Genomic DNA, 18233 nt, shown 5'->3' on the forward strand with positions numbered 1-18233 from the left:
CAGGCTGTTCCTGCATAGGAATCCCAACTAGTTAGGCATGTTCAGTTAAACACAATCCTCTTGTATTCAGCTGCTGACTGTTGAAGCTGAGTTCTTGCTTATTTTCCTCTATGTGAAAATACTCCCATTTAAAGAAAAAGGAAAAAGAAAAAGCAAAAAGGGGAAAAAAAGAAAAAAAGGGAAAAAAGGAAAAAGGAAAAAGAAAAAAGGAAAAAGAAAAAAGAAAAAAGAAAAAAGAAAAAAAAGATAGTTACGGGCAATAAAGAGAAGTTAATGATGGCAGCTTCTCAGCAGCTCTGCAAATTAAAACTGCTGGCTGACTTCTATTCATTTTATTAGTAAAGGACTTTATTTTACTTTTAGGCACAGAAGGAAGAGTCTATGCTGACTATCCTGCCCCTCTGCTCTGCACCAAACCCTCCCAGTCCCCAGAACCTTCTGGATGTTTTGGGGTGTCATCTTTCCCCACGGGCAAACCAGGCCCAAACACCAAAGCTTGACTCACTGGTGTAAGTCAGCTCAGAAAGTGTCTGTTGTTCTGTGCTGTTACTCACTTCTGGGAAGGAGAAGGCAATTACACTGGTCTTTCTGGTTTCGAAGGAAAATGTGTGCTGTTCCAGGGAGTGGAGCTGGCTCCTGGAAGATGCTGGTGTAGGATCCAGGCACAGCATCGCACCCACCTGCCCACCATCCCATACTGTTAGACGGCCATGGAGCAGACTACTTATCTTCTGTGTTTGACAGTCATCATTGTTTTCTCTCTCCTAAGAAAACACAAAGGATCAATGAGGACAAGGATCAAAGCTTCAGGGCCCTGGAGGAGTCGTGTGTGAATCACATGGATCCTCTCCAGATATGAGGCAAACATGATCATGTCATCAGGGCACTACAGGGATCATGCCAGGAAGGGGCCAGCTCTCTGGGGAGGATAGAGTGAAACAAAGCCTCGGAGTGTGGAAGGAAGGTGATTTTCTTGCTTCTGCTTCTTCATCTGAGCCCTGCTGCAAGGCTCACCTGAGGCACCTGGAGCTGTGAAGTTGATGGGTAGCTCTCCTGAGCTTGTTGTCCAAGGCATCTGAGTGCAGCTGGGATAATGCAAGATTTTAACTTGGATAGTGTTTACACTAACACGTGGTTAGTGTTAGAGCACTGCAGTCTTCAAAGTATAAAAACTGTAAGTACAAACCACATTTATTTCCTAGATAAATTTATAGCAGAAAAAGACTCTTTCTGGGGGAGTGTTGTGTGTTTATGCCACACTTCTTTTCCCATTACTAGATGCCTCAGACCACAGCCTGTAGAACTGCAGCTCCAGGGTGTTCAGTCCTTCTGTCCAAGTTACAAAACCTGTGGCCTCCTGCTTCAGGCATTTGAGCAACACCCTCAGGTGTGGCCCCCAGCCCACAGTTCAAAGCGTAATTTGGCCAAAAGACCTTTTTAGCTCTGTAAGAAAATGAATGAATGGTCCAGAAGGGGAAATACAGCGATGTCTATGGTTAGTTACTAGCTGACAGTTGTGGCCATGATTCAGTGATGATGGGGAGCTCTGGTTTTATTGCAGTATTTGAAGAAATGCATTATTTAAAGAATAAGACAGTCATCAGGTGCAATCTACACAGGTTAACAAAGGGAAAGTCCTGTTTAACTAGTTTGATATTCTCCTATGATAAGGTGACCTGCCTAGTGGATGAAGGGATGGTGGTGCATGTAGTTTTTCTATATTTTAGGAAGGCTTTTGATACTGTTTCTTACAGCATACTTTTGGGCATGCTGTCCAGCTGTGGGATGAGTGGGTTCACTGTGTGCTGGGTAAAGAACTGGCTGGAGGGCAGAGCTGAAAGGCTTGTAGTGAATGTGGCCACCAGTGGTGTTCCTCAGGGTTCAATCTGAGAGCCAATCCTCTTCAATGTATTTGTCAAAGATCTGGATACAGGAGTTGAATGCACCATGAGCAAGTTTGTTGACGATATCAAACTGGGAGGTGCTGATGTCTCTCTTGAGGAACAAGAGGCCTGCAGAGGGATCTAGACAGATTGGAGCATTGGGCTATGATTAATGAGATGAAAGTTAACAAGTTGAAACGCTGAATTCTGCACCTAGGATGGAGTAACATGATGGTATCCAGGGATAGGACGTGTGGGAATGGATTGCATCTGCACCAAGAGAGGTTTAGACTGGACATTAGGAAGCATTTCCTTACTGAGAGGGTGGTCAAACACTGGAACAGGCTTCCTAAAGAGGTGGTCAATGCCCCAAGCCTATCAGTGTTTCAGAAGCATTTGGACAATGACCTTAGTAATGTGCTCTAACTTTTGGTTAGCCTTGAATTGGTCAGACAATTGGACTAGATCATCATTGTACATCCCTTCCAGCTGAAATAGTCTGTTCTACTTTATTTTTCTGGTGTAAGCTGACAGCTCTTCCTTTGTGCTCTGACATCCTCCCCTTCACCCTCTGTTTTTTCACTTTCTTACCTGATCTTTCTTCTTATTCTTTGCTTTAGGGGCTGGACAAGTTTCCTTTTGGAGTCGGTCTGTCCCTGGCTCTTCAGCATCTTTTATCTATCAGCTACGACGACTCCAATGTCCTGTAGAAAATGAATGTGACATACAAATCCTGGACTACAGACCATTATGAGATGACTCACATGGTGTCTTTCAGCCTTGTCTGTGTTTGAGGCAGCGTGGCTACTTCTAGTATGGCTTCACAGGAGACTACATGCATCAGACCTGCAAGTTAGCAGGAGCTGGTGGTTTGCCTAATGTGACTGTCCCTGGGGAGCATCACCTGGCACTGAGCTGTGGGCATAGTTAAGCTATTTGTAGAAGTTTCCCATTTCCTAAGAAGGTCACATTTGTCTGAAAAGTGATTTGAATAAAAAACATTCACAGGCTGTGCTGTTAGATGTTGGCTTTACAGTCAGGGAGGCTTCAGGATTCCTCCAGAGCCCATTTCCCTAGGTGATGATGATGATGTTGATAATGATTATTGTTACCTAGATTTCTTGTGTGACCTAGGCTAGATGATCCTGCTCTGGCAGGAGGGTTGGATTATATGATCTTTCAAGGTCCCTTACAACTTCTAATATTCTGTGATTCTGTGATTATTGCTATAGTGTTTTTGCATTTATTCCCCACCTCATTCTCTCTGTTGCCGTAACAGAGAATAAGTGACCTAATTGCGGAAGCTGCCATGTGCTTCAAAGCACTTAAGAACATGTGGCTGTTTCATGGTGGTTACAGCCAATGTCAGACAAGAACTGACAGCTGGATGAAGACCCATGAGGCAGAAGAAAGGAGTGAGATTCTAAGGACCAGTCTGATAAATAGTGATTTGAACACACAGCGGTGCCAGAAGGTGAGGGACAGGGAATGTGAGGTTTCCAGGGGTGACCTTTGAGGAAATTCCTCCAGGAATGAAAGGAATAGGATAAAAGAGAAATGCACACATTTGAAAACCAGCAGGAAATGGCACAGGCTACCTAGAATACCCCAGGTTGGGAGCCAAACCCTTAGTGGTGGTTGCTGATGGCTTCTCACACGACATTTGACCAGCTGGAGGAAGTGTTCACATATGCTTGTCACTGCAATATCTCCCTGTCACCCCAATGTCTGTTAGCTCCTTCTAGCTCTGTGCTCAGTCCTTGGCATTAAGGTTGTCAAGGTCCTTGAAAGTGCGGCCAGAATTTGTGCTACCACACAAAGGCTTTGCTGAACTTGTATGGCACTACTCATTCACCACTGACTTTTGCTCTTCCAGCCATACTCAGACACTTACTTCTTGGGAATCCAGCTTGGAAAAATATTTCTGGAACAGTTACTAGTACTGTGTAGTGCACCTTTGTTGCTGTTGGCTTATGCTTTTGGTTTGGTAGAGGACTCAGTATGTGATGAGAATTCAGATTTCCTGATTCTCCTTTCCCTCTTCGTACACTGTGGACAATGGGCACATGAACAGCAGTTACCAGGATATTACATCTTAATGAGTTGTGGTTAGCTGCAATAACTGTGTAGCCCCAGCCTGTCCCATCTGTCAAGACATCATTGTCACCATCTTTTTGGCCATGGACTCACAACACCTACAAATGATCCACTGTTCCTGGGTTAGGCAAAGCTATTAGTCAAAAGACGGAAAATAGAAGAGCAATTGGCTTAAACTGAGGAAAGCTGTGCGACCAGAAACTCACATTTTGTGCCTTGGTGCTGCTTCAAATGGAGCCAGAACCACTGCAGGTCACAGGCACTGTACACAGTACAGCCTTCCTGGGGCGTCTCAGAGGCTCTCCCCACCATCCTGCTGCATTGTAAAGAGCTCTCCTGGCTAACCAGACTTTTTCACATGCCCTCTCCAATACCAGCGCCCTTTCCAATGCTCCAGTGTGGTTCGTGCAGGTGAGTAAAGTACAGCCTGTAACACTTTATTTTCCTGGAGTATTATTGTATCACAGGCGGGTGAGAGCACTATCACACCCATTGGCACAGCCTTTTTGGAGTGGCAATTAATTTAGCAAGAGCTGCTATGCCAGCTAAGCTAAAGAAAAGCAAACAAAGAACTTGTCTATGAAAGCAAAACAAACAGAAGAGCTGATTGTGCTGGAATAAGAGGTGATTAAGAGAAAACCACATTTAGTACTACTCATTCTAAGGCTAGAGCATGACCTGGCTCACCGTGCATCACACAGCCAGTCTAGGACCCCTTTCTCTACCCGTCCTGTTGTGCTTTTCTTAAGCAAACTCTGCAGCCTTATATTGTCCTTGATGGCAGCAAATATACATTTAAATATTTATCTTTCTTTTGTACCCAAACTCAATGTGAAGTTATGTTCAGATTCAAAACTTGCTTCCTTTTCCCACAAATGACATCTTTCATTACTGACTTAGTTAGAAGGCAGTCTTATCCCTGTGAAATTACTTACACTAAATTGTTAACATATAGTAAGGGAGGACTCTTGTTTTCCTACACGTACTTTTACGTGTGACTCAATACAAGCTCTAAATTGCAACTGGGAACAGTAAGTCAAGGAAGATTTGACTGAGGGTAGCTGATCCTAGCTAACATAGATTTTGAGGGCTACAAACCTCAATTCATATTCTACATGGACAGGAGGCTGCTTCAGTTAGGAAGATACTGGAATGTGTTAGTCCCAAAACATAAACTTTTCCGAGATAGATCTTATCTTAAATTACCAGCGGTCCCATATCCATTTTGTTGGGAACGGTGGCAACTTGGAGACTGTTTGCTACAGATCGCTTATCTCTTTCCCAGGCTGCCATAGGAACTCTTAGAACAGATCTACCTGAAGCAAATCATAAATTTCTGGCATATTTTTCAACTAAAGCAGTTCACTGACCACCTGTGTGGCCACACAGAAAACTGGCAAAGCTGATGGGAGGACTGTACCACAGGAACTTTTGTCCAAAGAGATCCCTGAAGATCTGCCCTCCAACCTCCTGCTCTGACTAGCTAGGCTATCCTCAACACTTGATCAAGCTGGCCATGGCTTTGTTTACCTGCGTCTTGAAAAGCTTCAAGGATGGAGATAACTCTGGTGACTGGACCCAGCGCTGGTCCTCCCTCCCAGCTAAAAATCTTTTCCTCATTCCTCCCTGAACACCCCAAACTTCAGTTTGTTGCACCTTGTTATATCAGGTACTCATGCTGAAAAAAGCTGGGCTGCACCGTCACTGTTGTTACCTTTCAACTAGTTGTTGGCTGCTGTTACATCTCCCCTTCAGCCTCCTCTTCACCAGTCTAAACTGCTTGGAGAAGAGGAGACTGAGGGGTGACCTCATTCATGTTTATAAATTTGTAAAGGACGAGTGTCAGGAGGAAGGAGTCAGGCTCTTCTCAGTGATATCTAATGACAGGACAAGGGGCAATGGGAGCAAGCTGGAGTATAGGAGGTTCAACATGAACATGAGGGAAAACTTCTTTACTGTGAGGGTGACAGAGCACTGGACCAGGCTGCCCAGAGAGGTTGTGGAGTCTCCTTCTCTGGAGACATTCAAAACCCGCCTGGACGTGTTCCTGTGTGACCTGGTCTGGGTGATCCTGCTCTGGTAGGGGGGTTGGACTGGGTGATCTTTTGAGGTGCATTCAAACTCCTCACTTTTTGTTATTCTGTGATTCTGTAAACAATCCCAGCTCACTCAGGCTCTGCTTCAGGGACATGTGCTTTTTCTCCTGATCTTGGTAGCCTTCCTCTCCATTTCTTGATACTCGCCTTGAATTAGGGGCCTAATGGTGAAGACAGTAACTCCCTCTGACTGCTTGCAATGACACTTCTAAAGTAGCTCAGTATGTTGTTTGCTCAATCTGCAATGAGAGCCCATCGCTGGCTCAGTCTGGCATTAACAGTATGGAAAGATATCATGGTCAGGGTAGGACAGAAATATCCTTCAACAGTACCTGCATTGATGGTGGACCCTTCCCCCCAGACTCGGCAGTGTGGTGATGTGTGGGTGCTCAGTTTGGACACCTCATGCTAGAGGACTCTTTTTCAGTCACCTGTGAGTAAAAAGCCATAGCAGTAGATTTGCATTCAAACAGACCTCAAAGAAAATACCAAATGCTATGTGAAGAGGGATGTGATTTAACTCTTCCTTCTGACTTACTCTGCAGCACAGTGTCGCAAAAACATGTTAAGGAGCAGTGTGGGAAGCAGTATCATTTTAAATGATGTCTGTGTTGCTTGTGGTCTGTAAAGATCTCATCAGATATTGCCGAGGATGTTAGCTCTGATACCCTGGGAAAGTTCCAGCACAGATAATTGCCTCCTGCCTAATTCAATTCACATTTAAAAGAGTGGCAACTCTCAACTGAATGCCCCCAGGGCAGATGAGCGGTGAGAATCAAGAGTGCACAGGAGAAGATTAAGAAGCAGAGATGGAAATCCACTGAGAATCAATGTTTGGGGAAAAGCCCTCCTCCCCTGCCCCAGGAAGTCCAGAGCCCATTTCCCACTTTGAGCTGTGCCAGCCTGAACATATGGAAAGAAATCTCAGGCTGTGTTTCTTCTAGAAGGGTGATGTCATGAAAGATTATACTGTGGATGGTGTCATTGTGGATGGTGTCTTGATTCTTTCTCCAAAAATCTTCACAAACCTCATGTGTGTTCTCTCCAGACCTCACTGGTAGGTGTTACATGGACCATGGACTTTTGTTTCTATGTGCTTGCTGTCCCTCCTAGTGCAAAAGGTGCTCCACTTGCCACCACTGGTGGGAGGGCAGCAGTAATGTGAGCATACAACACTTTTGTAATGTGGCTACTGGTGCAGACTGTATTACAGAGCTGACACCAGTTTTATCCTGTGCCCATCCCAAAGTATTCAAACACATCTGCAGAGGAACAGTAGAAATACTGCTAGGGTAGCTGGAGATAGGCATGTCAGAAGGACAGCAAGATCTGTCCCATCTTAGACTTGGCTAAGGTCACACTTGCTCCTTGGTTGCGTATTCCTGTACAGTTCTTTCTCCCCATATATTAAGCAAACTGAAATGGATTTGCTTTGCTGAAGTTCTCCACTGAAGCGTGAAAGGAAAGGTCCCTGCCCGGGCAGAGGCTTGCTCTCTCTGCTCTGCATTCTTTGATGTTATATCTGCTATGTTTATTATTTTTCTTAACAAATTGACAGACCTGTTGGACTCTGGGTTCATCTGTACCAGGTGCTGCATGTGCATTTAGTCTAAGATTCGTCAGAGATCATATGGCCCCAGATAGGTCAAGGTAGGACAAGAGGACAGTGACAGCTGTTCCATGCTGAGTTCCCATCTTTGCTTTTAGCTACTCTAGGTGCTGCATGGAGGCACAGAGGAATGCAGATTCCCTTCCCTTATCTTTGCTGTGAGGAATTGTACCACTACAACTCCTCTCCTGAATAAAAAGTTGAAGATCTCCTCAACTTTCTTGCAGTGCTGACGTCCTCCTGTTTCGTCCCTGGGAGGCACCTGGCTTCCCTTTGGCCATCCCTTTCTCCAGCTGACAGGAACCCCCTCTCCTATCCAGAAATCATGTATAAGCTGTGCCTCGGGGCTTCTCCTAACCTTACAGCTTACAGTCAAGTCCTGAAAGTTTCAGCATGACCTCACTGCAAAAAAGCCCTTCAGATAAATCCCCAAGGAGAAGAACTACCTGATTCTCACCCGTGCAGCCCTGGGGTTCCCCGTCCTGCATCTCCATTAGCAATAAGAGACTAGTTGCTATGAATCCCAGGTGGTGACCCTGACCCATCCAGTCTCTGCAACAAAGTTATCCCAGAGCCTTCAACTTCTCTCTGAGCCCCTGGAATAGACCTGCTGCAGTCGGTGCAAGTGCAGGAGGAGAAAACTGAGAATAAGACTCAACTAGATTTTCCCATTTCAATCCAAATTGAATCAATTATTCATCCAAGTGTGCTCTCCTTGTTATACACTTAAGGGATATTCTCACTTAGGCATTTTCTGAGCCAGAGTCTTATTTGGAGGGTGTGTTATAATTCAGCTAGCAAGCTGAGGCAGCTCTCCCTGGCAAGCTGGAGGTACTGAAAGGATCTTGGCTTCAATAGATGAAGATAATTGGGGTGATCGGATGAAGGAGGAAGAAAAGAGAGAAGAGAGCTGGTTTCATCCAGTTATGCATACAGAATGTTAAGTAATCACATAACTTGGTAGTAATGATTCACCTTGGTGATGCCTTGTTAAAGTTCTGGACTAGTTGAGTCTTGCACCCATGATCTGGGCTGAAATGGGCACAAAAGCAACTCTGGCTTTGAGGGCTTGTTAAATATTGTGTAAGGGACTCAAGTGCCTTCTCTAGTGATGCAGAGGCTACCTCTGGAGGGGTTAAGTGTACCTAGGAAGCAGCTCTTGAAGTGGCAGGAGCAGGCCATTGGGGGTGGAAGGTATCTATGAAATGAGATGTGCTTCTAGGCTGTGGAAAACATGGGGCTTTGCCAGCAGGATGCTGTTGGCACAGTGTGCTCTTGCCAACTGTAACATTGGCGAAGAGCATATATGAGCTGTGCACGTACCTTCCTTCTAGTGACATTAATTAGACAGCCATTTCCTTTGGGGCTAAAGGCATTTTTGATCAGTAGGAATTGGCCTGTTGTCCAGGATTACTGTGTTTTAATCTTGGCTTAGGTTTTATGCAGATTTTCTTCATCCTCCCTTGTGGAAACCAGTTCCTCCATCTGCAGTCTGTAAGTGGAAGAAGCAGTTTTCTTTGGCTGTGACACTATAGGTCCATAGAGGAGAGTGAAAGGAGAAGGAAAAGTGTTTTTCCTCTTGGTGTGAATGTCAGCTCAGCCACTCCAGCAAAGGAGGGGATCTTGTGTAGTGCACATTGTGTAATTGGTGACAATCTTAAGCGTCATGTTCTGAGCTTCGAATGTGTAGAAAGCCAAACCCTGGACAGCCAGGGACATAAGAAGGTCTAGGAAATTGGAATCACAACTCATTTATGAAATGGGGATATCATAAGAGTCCCATGACACATTTGAACTTCCAAGTACTGAGTGACTTCAGTTCAGCCCCATGTGATGAGGAATTAATTACTTAGCTTCCCTTGCAGGACAGCCACTGGTGTTCTGTCCGTGATGGAGGTGTGCCCAAATTCCAAAAGGTGAACCTGGGACCTTGCAAGAGGTCTCAGCAAAAAAAGCTAGGGACTCTGTGAATGATGGAGATGGGGGTTTTGCTTCAATAATTCTCAGAACCAGGTCCGTATGCTGCTGGGTCATGTCACAACATGGATTTGAACCAAAACAGGTTTGAGTCCTGAATAAATTTATATTCAACCAGTCAGGATGCATAATACAGATTTTGGGCAGAAGGTATGTTTTTATACAAGCCTGACCCAGCACACACACTATGCCAAGGACAAGAGTTACTGTGTGGTTTCCTGCCAATGTCAGCCAAGAAAAACATGGGCTGCTGACACGTTGTCCTCTCTGTCCATGGCAGCTTGGCCAGCGGCCTGACCACGTTGCCCTCTTGATTGCTAGGTAAGTGTGAGATGGATCCACTCCCTGAACCGCCTTGCCAAGGGACCACAAGGACACTGGCAGTGGCACAAGGGAGAAGCAGGAGGAAATAGAAGGAGAAGGAGGAAGACACACAGAGCAGACAATATGAGAGAAGGAAGCTATTACTTTGGCTTGGCTGCCATGGTGTGATACTGTATGGGTTTAGTGCAGTCAAATGACATCTTATTTGAGCTAGAGACAGCATAGTACAGATCATGCTGGGTCTGATCTGGAACAAAGCCTGCCAGGTCAGAGGTGATCCCTGTTATACATTTCTGCCAGCAGTGTCAACTTCCGCTGTGCCAGAACTTTGCTTCATGTGGCTACAGCTCCTTTTTCTGTTACTAGGAGCCCTCTTGAACCCTTGGAGGCATACTGAGAGGACTCTGGCTTTCCTCAATAACAACGCCACTCTGGCAGGCCAGTATGGCAAGAAATATCTATTCCTTGGCACAGAGAAAAAGCAGGTCAAGACCTGTATTCCCACAGCTATTTTCCACCTGGTTCATAAATAGCAGGTTTTGATGGGTAGAAACCCATGTGAAACATGAATGCTGTTCCCTTATCAGCAGGTGGTATAACAAGATATATGTTTAGATAGGAGTAACTGGAGCAACCCTAGTGTGTGCCATGTGTCTTCACTCACTTGAGCATTGCTTTCAGAGCAGGAGAGACTTCTTGCTGTCTCTAACCCTGTCATATGTGGCTGTCACCGCAATGGGACTGTCAAGGGGACTGAATGATGCCAGTACAGGCAGCAGGCCCTCTGCAGGATTGCATTTGGCAGGGCACTTAGACTGTCTGTGAGATCGTGAGCAAGTCACTTAGCTTTTTGTATCTGGGTGTCTTCATTAAAACATATAGGACCTCTCTCTGTATACATAGTGCTGACATAGCTGGATCTTGTTGCAGCTATATTTCTTATTGCAGCTATATATATAGGTACTGTATAAGACAAAGCGCTATCAGAGCACCTCGTGAATCTGTGGGTTTGGTAACTTTGGACCACCTGATTTGGGGAACATTGTAGGGCCTCCATGGATAAAGCAATGCACAGGCATCTCAGACAGCTAAGACACACCCATTTAAGTGTCATTTGAAATGCCCTGCAGTATTTGAAAAATCCTCATGTCACTGTCAGACCTGACACAGGAAATACAGCAAAACATAACAGCAGCTTAGCTTAGCATCTCAAAGGGAGCATGCTGCAGATTTAAGCCCTATTTCAACAACTCTATTCAGGTTTCCATACTATCTCCATCACTGTGCTGCCCCAAAACTGAGCACCTCTCTTGACCTTCAGCCACAAAACAGAGAAGTCCAGATTGGTATACAGAGCTTATGCTTCATCCTTTTCTCCATTTGTTCTTGGGATGATAGGAAGAGTGTGTAAGTCTCTGCCTTTGTGTTCTCTTTTGCCTCTGTATATGGAGCTGCATGTGCAAATTTTTTACCTTTGATGTCAGGCTTTTTCCTAAGAATGCGACAGTATTCAGACTACTCCTTCAAAGTGCAGATGTGTTTTGCCCCACTGCAAAAGCTCTACTATTGAACTACTGGATCTGCAATGTTGTGCCACTCAGTGGCCTGTTTCTGGTTGGCTGCTCTGCACTGAACCTGTTCCTGATCTGTCCAGCAAGATGGTCATGATGACAATTTCTAGCACTGCCCATGGTCACAGCTCCCAAAGTGCTGTCATCTCGTGAGGCAGTGTGGACTGCCTCATTGAAGCTCATCTTTTCCTCCAGTGAACATTTCCTTTTGAAAGAGTAAAAGGATAATATACCAATCCCTTTGCTTAGCACATGTAATTCCTGCCTCTTAACTGTCTGCATTCCCAGGCTGGAGACAGAAGCTGAACCCCCTTCATTATGTTTTTCCTCATTTGCCTTTACTCTCCACACTTATAGGGTTTGATTACATGTCACTAGGAGGCAGATCTGGATAGGCTCTACCTTTCCACCAAAGGGGCCCAGAGGACTTCTCCAGGAGCCAAATCCTGATACATTCTGCTTTTCAGAGCACTTGCTCAGAGATCCCCACTGCTTGCTGCAGACTTCCCAGTACATGAGTTGTCCTGGGCATCAGGTAAAAGTCCCAGAGAAGAAATGGGTTTTCCATTCATAAAGAAACCTGCAGCTGGTGTTTGGTGGAGTGGCATCAGAGAGGACAGCTGAAAAGGTAATGTTTGGAGACTATTTCAAGAAAGAATTGTTTAACTTCACAATCAGGCAAAACTTTAAAAAAAGGATAAAGTGTTAAAACACTTCTTTGAATTGAAACTGAATCTCTGTCTAGATCCAAAAGACATTGCTTCCTCTTCTAATCAGTTTTGTTAATGACGTAAAAGAACAGAAAAAGCAATCTTTGCACTAGTTGCACTATTGTCTTGCTCTCATTCAGGCACAGCCTGGGAGATGTCAGATATCTGTGCCTTGTCAGTAGATCTTCCTTGAGACTGTGACTTTGAGAAGGTCATAGGGAGGAGGAAAATTGCTCCCGTGGTCTCACCAAGGTCCTTCCTAGCACTATGTCACCTTTTGTAGGCTCCAGATCCGCCCTAGAGCCTTTCCCAGGAGGCAGCACCAGTGTCCCACAGTTTTTGCTTTACACCACTCTCACACTAAGGTTTTCCATGTAACCAGTGAGGGTAATTTTGAATTTCCTCAAACTGAGACATAGATACTTTAAAGGCTTCATTAAAAAAATACAGGGATCTGGATCCCAGTTGTATTCCTCAAACTTTCACTCTATGTTCATGCAAAAGTTCAAATACAAAGATGACAAAAACTTCCTTGAAAAAAGTTATGTTATGGAGGACTTTTTGCTCTAATATGGAACTGCCCTACTCTTTTAATAATCTTATAATCCTTGTTTTACATATTTGCCTTTCTTCTTTCACATTTGTTTTTATTTTCATTCTGACTCCACCTAATTATAATTTCCATACATTTCATATCACTAGCACTGGAATTTCCCATGTCTTATCTGTATGGAATTATTTTTTATTTACTTATTATACTGCATGATTAAGTTGTTAAGTAAAATTCTTTTAATCTGTTTCCATAAAACCTAATGTCTCTGGGGCAGGCTCATTAAAATCTTGCGGTTTACCAGATGATTCCTTGAGGCCTAAAAGACACACAGATCCCATTAATTTATCAGTATATCACCCCTATCATGTATATTTATAATATCCCAGATTTGAATACGTGAGGTAGACCGATTAAAGACTATGTTTGGGGGGATTTTGTTTGCATCTCTATCTCTGATATCATAGAATGGTTTGGGTTGGAAAAGACCTTAAAGCTCATCCAGTCCAACCCCTGCTATGGGCAGGGACACCTCCCACCAGATGAGGTTTCCCAAAGCCCTGTTCAACCTGGCTTTGAACACTTCAGAGAGGGAGCATCCACAACTTCCCTGGGCCAGTGCCTTACCACTATATCCTAAGAAACTTTTTATTGGGACATATTTTTGTTGTGAAACTTTAATTTCATATAAACTAATGATTTGCAAAGGACCCCAAGATATCTCGTAGTTTAGTCTCCTGACTAGCTGTAACAAGTCACTTTTGGTTGGTGTAGTGAAATGAGTGCCTGTGTGTGAAAATGTATTTACTATCGTACATTACTTTGGAGAGAGCTCCTTGCCAGAATGGTTTTTATCACCACAACCAGGGTGTTTGTTAGGGAGTGAAAAGCCCTGGTTCATGTCCTTTTGGGCCAAGGAGCTAGCAGCATGGCAACCATGAAATAGTTTGATTGTCCCTTGCAAAGTCGCTCATCTTTTCTGCTCATCGCTTCTTCCTGGTTCTTTCCAATCTCAAAGTCATTTGCCTTGTTGCACACACAGCTCTGGACATCAGCCACCAGCAGCTGCCACCCATTTCAGACCCCCACAATCACTGATGTAACCAGATGGGAGGCTGCTGTGTGAGCATCTCCGTGCTGCAGAGCGCAGTACCTTTTGCTCTGGGTCCTGGAGGTCAGCATGACACTCCCACACCCAACCTGCTTGCAGGACCTGAGATGATGTCTCCACACATTACTGTGCCATGCTCATGCTGAACCACTGCAAGTGTCTCCATGCTGGGTGCTGTGCAGATTTGTTTGGATCTCTCTCCCTGCCATTTGTTGTTTGCTGCGTCTGGGTATTCATCTGATGTTTGCCATAATATTTGAACATCCCACAGTCATTACAACTTGTCAAAGTTGTTTTGCCTGGGAGTTCACCCTACCTTAGGCAATGGATGCATTTCCTCAGGAATGTATAAGAAAATGTGAGAACAAAGAACATGTTTTCTTCAGCTCTTAAAAACAACCAGGCAAACACAACAACAGATTTTTTTTTCTGAAGGTGACTAGAAAGATGCCCCAAACCAATTCAGGCTTTGAGTAAACGTGCTCTTCTTAGTGCTGTATGGCACACTTGTCTGGGAATACCTTTATTTTAAGATGCTTATCACACAACGAATAATGCTGGATTGAAAAGTGGTGGGAAAGATGAGCATCATTTGGAAAGCTGGATGCATGTCTCTTGGTGCTGCAGGGCATGGCTTTCCGGGCCGTTCGTTACACAATGTGTCATGCTTCACAATCAGGGACTGGAAAAGGGAGGCAAAAACTGGCACTGATAAGCACACAACACCTGGGCTCATTAGCAATAACATGTGCTTTGCACCCACAGGAAAAATTCTGCAACAGAGAAGAATGGCATCAATGGAGTGAGGTCACATGTCTCAGAGGTGGGGTGCCAAAAATTGTAATGAGGGTTCAGTCAGCTCCAGATCACTTCAGTTTAAGAAGAGGTGGTAAATGAGGTTGTCTGAATCTTCAGACTTCAAAGACCTCTGGTATAAACAGAGCCACTGCATCTGTGTGATGGTTCAAAGAAATACCTGCATGCAAATACTTCCCACCGTGGGGAGAGGTTGTAGCCACAGCCCAGCCTTTTGTCTTGAGCCTATTGGTAACATATTTTTTTTTAATTTTTTCTGATTTGGCAGCATCTGCCCATTTCCAAGTCAGCCATCTTACTCAACCATGACTACTGCTTTTCATGATAAGATCTTGTTTCATGACAGTGGGGCTTGGTTAGTAATTGACTGAATGGGAAGAGAGGGTGGGAAAGTTATAAAGTCATATTTTTAATAATAAAATGCAATCCAAGAGCAAAACTTAAACCCTTCACCCATTACACATCTCCTGTTTGCAAGTATCTTGTAGTCTGTTTTAATGAGGCTGCCTGTGCCAGAGGTGCCCAGATGGGAGCGAGTGGGTTAGTAAAGGACTGAATGAATCTTTGTTCTCCAAAATCCTCAGATCAGCCTAGCACCTGCTCTCCATGGATTCCTCCATGGCTTTGGTTGGCTCCTTTTTTAGCCCACAAAATTAGACTTCTGAAGGAAGTTTATGAATTCCCGCTCTCTTCATTGCTTTCTTCACAGAATACAGTGGTATAAAAAAGGCAGCCACTTGTTCTTCCAGGACTTTGGAACTTCATCATTAACTGCAAGCTTCAGCTGCATGGAAGGAGGGGGTGGTCTTTTTATAGAAAGCAGGAAACAAGAAAGCTATTCAGAAAAGACAGAGACTTTCAGGCATGTTTCATCAAGTTGCCAGAGTCCTGGGGTCAGATCAGTTTTCCAAGGGACAAGAGTGGGCACAAGTTACTTGAGTGCTCCCTTAGAAGTGATCCCTGAAACACAGAATTTATATTCCATTTCCAAGGTCTTAACCATTAACAATAAGTAAAAAGTGTGGATATTAATATTACATTAAAAGGCTTTCCTTCCTCTTATGCCTTCATTGCCTACCAACACAAGCCCATGGCAGCATTATCTTTATCTTAATGGACCAGTTAAAACTGGTAAACTGGTCTGCCTCAGCTACCAGCCTGGAACTCCCTTAGCAAACAAGCTCTGCTGCTGCCAAATGTTAACTAAGTTGCAGTTGGAGCAGCTCAGTTGGAGGAGGTTGACAGATAAATGTCTAATAAAGACTGGGACTACCTAATAGAGACTTACTTTTTACATCATCCACCAGTGGATTAGGTAGTTGCTATTGTCTTGATTGCTTGAAGATGACATTCATGCCAGAACAGAAAGCTTGTTGAACATGCTAATGTGTATGCAAATCCATCTTCATTCCAGGAGGCCTGAAAAGCAACTGGATTGTCTGGCAATTATTTCCATTGGAAAGGTAATCACTGGCCAGTGTAACAGAAATTCATCATTGTTATTGCTGTTGTTGCCATAAATGGTGTAGGATCAAAGGTAAAACAAAATGTCCCTTGTACTCCTTTAAATGTCTTGATATCTTGAATAATGAAGTTACATGATATGACAATATTCATTAATTTGTGTGTATTTTCACTAAAGTGTTGTTGCACGTGTGAAATAACATGTTAAATACCATCTTTTTTATCCACAGAAGGAAACATTTAAGCAGCAGTTTTATGTGATTACGTTCATATTATTTCCAGCCTTCAACTTCTCTTCCTTGATTCCCAAATCCTTTGCTGACAGGAGTTCTCCCCTTAAGGGACTGTCCTGGATGGAAATAAACCCCTTAAGGGTGTTTTCAGGCAGGAGAAGTCTGGTGCTGGACGGAGGGGGGATGGAGCCCATGGCTGTGGAGAGGAGCAAGGTCAGGGCTCAGTGCAGTCAACTCGGTGCTGCAGCAGTCACTGTGCTGTTGAGGACTTCCTTTACCCCAGGGGAGTCCATTGCTGTGGCAGCCCCTTGTGACTCTGTGCCTGAGCTCCATTTTGGGGTGTGCATCCCTCTTGCTGCGTTGCTGGTGCTCCATTAGTAGTAGCAGCATTGCTTTCAGAGTGAATACATGGCTGTGCATGGAGGAGTCCTCATGGGAAATTAATATGTGTCAATTAGCACCCTATTACAGACATGCTGCTCTTCCAGGCACTCACTAACACCATCACTGGCAAACCCTCCGGACTGTGAGCTCCCATGCAGGGATGGCTTTGCGCCTTTGAACAACCTGGGTGTCACCAGCCCTCCCTCCTCTGCTCTTGTTTCCAGCACTGAGCCCAAATCAGCAGTAAGTGGGGAGAGACAGTAAATTAACCCCTCTCTGGGTTAGGTGATGAAGCACTTGGGGGAACACAGCTGAGGGGGTGCCTTGTGGGCTGTTGGGACGATCTTCATCAGCAGTGGCAATTAGATAGATACTGACCTCCACCACTAGGCCTGTTTATTAATTTGTGCAATCACCGCTGAAACAAATGACCATTAAAAGCTTCTCCAGCCTGCAGCCAACAAGCAAACAGTGAGACTTCTCCTGCTCTCACCTTTTGGTACAGCTGTACTGGTCCCTGCAGTGTGTAATGATTGCTGTCTTGTGTTTCCTTGCCGGGATAACCAGATCAGCAGGTTTTGTGAATCTCTGTTCTGGAGAACAAGAAGTCAGCTCAGAAAATAGGTAGGCTTGATTTTTCTTCTACAGCCTTTTTATGGGCTGTGGATGACTTCACTGCTGAAATGTCCCAACATGTTGTGGCTCTGTCCTCTTGCACCACAGGTGAAGGGAGGTAAGGGATACCTTTGCTCTATTGATCCCACAGCTATGCCTGGGCTTTTGGACTTGTTCTTTCTACTGCTGATGTTAGAGCTGTTGGGGGTGTACAGGGTCCTGCAGCCACAGTCAGCCCCATGTTGGCATAACCCAAATGTTGGCCTAGTGAGTCCTAAGAGTCCTAAGACTGTCCTCTAACAGAAGAAGAGGAACATTGTGGTTAAAAATGGCTATTATGGGCATGTGTACTGCAGGATGTGGTACACATTCTCTGCTGGGGATAAAAGCCTGGGAAAGAAAACAAAAAACAAAAAGCAAAACAACCCAAACCCCAGTGAATTTTAGCAGAGCCCAAAGGAAGAGGAAGAACAAAGCAAACACATATGATACTCCTGTTACATACTGTTCTACCAGCCTAGGCTACTTCAGTGTTAGGTCTTCCTGAGTCAGATGTGCTTTCATAGAGTTAGTGGCCCCCAACGAATCTCAAATAAATAAGGCCAGTTCCTCGAGGGGTGTCTGCAGACCAGGGTATCTGCAAAAAAAGCATTTAGTGAGACACATCAGCTGGATTTAGATCGTCAATCTGAGCTGCATCTCCAAGAGTTCTTGTTTTTTTCTGCCATTGCAGAAAGTGCTTTTCTGGCTTCCCCGCTGCTGGGAGGGGAACCTTTGTCACAGCACTGCCACC

This window comes from Mesitornis unicolor, unplaced genomic scaffold, assembly GCF_000695765.1.
Source record: "Mesitornis unicolor isolate BGI_N332 unplaced genomic scaffold, ASM69576v1 scaffold36263, whole genome shotgun sequence".
In the NCBI taxonomy this organism is placed as follows: domain Eukaryota; kingdom Metazoa; phylum Chordata; class Aves; order Mesitornithiformes; family Mesitornithidae; genus Mesitornis; species Mesitornis unicolor.